Source organism: Atta cephalotes, assembly GCF_000143395.1.
Source record: "Atta cephalotes unplaced genomic scaffold scaffold00004, whole genome shotgun sequence".
NCBI lineage: Eukaryota > Metazoa > Arthropoda > Insecta > Hymenoptera > Formicidae > Atta > Atta cephalotes.
The window spans coordinates 2985834-2989708 of NW_012130068.1; positions in this window are offsets into that span (position 1 = coordinate 2985834).

The window sequence follows — 3875 nt, forward strand, 5'->3', positions numbered from 1 at the left end:
TAGTAGTGTGTGTGTGTGTGTGTGTGTGTGTGTGTGTGTGTGTGTGTGTGTGTGTGTGTGTGTGTGTCATATAGGATGAAATGAGGCTACGCAGAAAATACAGGCTTTGCGTGTATAATATTATGCGTGTTTGTATATGCAGAGGGTTGCGCGATTACATGATAAATTATATTATGCATGTACAACAAGCTCTTTGAGAAACTTGAGAAGTCAATTTTATCTTAATAATAATTTAGACATCTTTTTCTTATTACTTTTTCTTTTAAAGATAGCTCAATGACTGAGTCAAATTAAAACTCTATAAGAATCTATTTTTTAAATGGAATGAATAAGATACCAGTTTTAAAAACAGATTAAAGGCAAAAGTGAATTTTGGTGTCTAAATAATATTTTTGTGAATCTTACCTACATAGTTTCCAGTTCAAGCTTATAGTTTGTCACGAAGCACTGTACATGTATAAAACGCATGTATTAGTATGTTATACATTTTTTTCTCACTTTGATGTATATAATGGTATAAAGAGCAATTAAAAACTCGCGTTTTACGCATATACGATAATAACTGTTGCGTGTATCTATGGAAGGATATAAAATGTATATCGTGTCGGCACGGTGGTATATTCTCAAACAAATAAATAGGATGTCCGCATACCCAAGTCATTCTAAAATAGATCAATTTGAAATAATGTCGCGGCTCTCAGGGTAAAATTAATTAATTTGATGGGGACAATTTTTTAAAAATTTATATCACGCCATTGAGAAAGCACGAGGAATCAATTTCTTCGTCTACAAGAAGTCACCGAGGAAGACCATTTCTTTGAAAGAAAGGACGACAGCGGAGACGCGCGCGATCGCATTGGATTTATCAAATATTTCTCTCATAAAAGAACAACATTAGGGGTGAGTTTATTTGAGTGTAGGATGTGCGAATCGAAGCGCGAGTTGATTGGAAATGATTGGAAACGTCTAAACAAGGCACAAGTCAAGACTGTTATCCGAAAGGTGGATGGTCCGTGAAAGTTCGTGTATGCGAAAGGGAAGTCCTTTAATTCATTCTTCGCGTTCACACTCACGTTTATTATTCTCCTCGCATTTCGTAGAACGAATCGCTTCTACAATTAAAGGATAGACGGGAGCGACTTCAATCGCGTTCTGAATCATCATTATCGTGTCACCCTCGTCGTATCGTAGCGCAAGCAACGATCGCAATTGTATATGTATATATAGCGTATGCGAGTTTATTAATTTGACCCGCGTGTCGTATCATTTTGAAAATCACTATAGCGCCGAACACGTATGCGCCTCGTGTTTCACGATAGCGATAGTACAAGTGATAACGGTATAGCGATGATTTCAACGGCGACAACAGTGACAATGTCAATAATAAATTTATAATTCAAATGAATAATAATCGCGTCGTAACCATAATTATGCAGTAATATCAGATAACCAACACTGTAATGTATAATGTATACACGTGTGTACCTATATATACAGGATATCCCAGAATTGTGGTAGCTTCTTTCATCCGGGAATTTTTTGATCGATTTGAAATTGATTCTTCGATAGAAATGAAATCGTTACCTTCGAACACTAAGCGAAACCTTGGAAATTTTATTTTGAGAATCTTATTCAGTTTTGAAAATTATATTGTGAGAAATCAACAATATGAATACTTGTAAATTTATACATTCAAGGAAAAAAATTGGTGAAGGAATCCATAAATGAAAGGAGTGACGATAATTCTGAGACATCCTGTATATATCGTAGTATTCCTTTTTATTATATATATATATATATATATATATATATGTATATTTATATGTATTTATATATTTATAATTATAATATGTATTATTTATAATTGTGTTTGTATATTATATTATATATTTCATTATTATTTAACACATTCTTTTGTACAAGTAAATTAATTAAGAATAAGTACAACTTGGTAGCAAAGAGAGATAGAATTATCATTCACTGTATATTTTATATCGTAGTGAGAAGAAAGAGATATATATCTTATTTCATTTATTATATAATATTCTTTCATTACTTTTATTATGTTTCAGACCGTAACACGTTGACGATGCCGCCATTCGGCTTCCGGAAATGCTCTTTGCTTCGAATCTCTCATCTATACTTCTCCTCCTTCCCGGTACCCGATATGATTAGGCTTACGATCCCCCGCGCTGTTCGCCGACGCTAATTCAGCTCGCGAAACTCGCTAAAGTACGACGTCTCGATTTCTAGAGAAGAGGTAGAAAAAACAGCGAAAACGACGACAAAATCCCGCGATACGACCGCGAGCGATTATTACTATAAATATTACAGATGAGAGACGAGAGTAGCCGTCCTCAATTCTGATTATCTTCGGGACGTCACGTGCGACAAAACGTATTGAGCGCGTGACAGCGCGGACGATCGAAGCGGAAACGTCTCAACGATCGCGTTCGTTTCTCACATAAGAAACGTTCATAATTCTCTAACGATTATAACTCCCCGTTAGAATCCACCTCTCGAAATAAGTAACTCGCAAAAATGTAATATATCATTTTCATCACGAAATCATTTACGACACGTCGTCATTTCACGATTACGATTCTCGAGTTGCCTCCTTGGCCGTTCTGTACCGCTGTCAAAATTGACGACAAGAATTCACTTCCGGCGCCAGATACAAGCAGAGCTCTTATGTTTTCAGACAGGAGCACGAGCACACGATTGAGATAATATTAACGCTCTTGCACGCAAGGTGCTGCTTTCTTTTTAAAATGCATCGTCTTTTCTTTAATTCTTACTAGCTTGCGCGTTTCTTCAGCATCATTATGCTCTACAATCGGATTTTAATTTCAAATCTATTAGCGGAACTCACGCACATTACGGCCTCCCATTAGATGTATCTGCAATCGTTTTAATTTGTATAGCTCTTTCTAGCGAACCTGTGCGACTAGTTGAAGCAAAAGATATGCATAACATGTTTAAACGAATGTGTCATAATTCGCTGATAAAATATGTATATATGTATATATACATATATATATATATATATATACGTATTTTGGAATCCTCGTTCATGCGGAATTAAGCCTTTTCTTAATCTCAAGAAAAGTACTCCTTTTCGACATATATAATCCTAAAATTCACTCTACAATATCACAAAATATATAATGAAACGGAAGTTCATCGAAATCACATATAAAATACATTTCAGCCTGATGCTACGCTGCGTAATACGAGCGAGATTCTTGCATGATATTATAACCAATTTGCTCTTTAATGAAAAACGACAGTAATTATTGAGACCAGCTGGACATGATATAATCGTTACACAAGATTCACCTCAATAACTTAACAGATAACAAATATCTTGTATAAGATCATGACCGTGCACAGTTCCGTGAAATGAAAATACAACGAACACGAAATATTTTCTTCGATATCGCACGAACGAGATGAATGAATCCTCGAAGCAGAACGGCCAAGATAGATTGCGTTTGTAATGACTGTACTTGGAAATGAAGCGCGCCCTCGACGTGCATTCCTTTCGCGCGTTAATTATTTCGTGTGATCGTGATGGACGCGTGCACGCGCGGCAGCGAAAAACACGGTATTCGGATTACATAATGAATAATTAATAATAATGATAATAATAATTAATAATTAATAATAATATATAATATATAATATTTATAATATTTATGTATATTAAATAAATTTTTCGATATCATATATGTATATATATATATATATATATATATATATATATATATATATATATATATATATATATATATATATATACTACTACTACTACTATCGTATAGTTAATTAACGGTTACTTACCGTACCGTACCGGTCGGACGGGTACGGCGTAC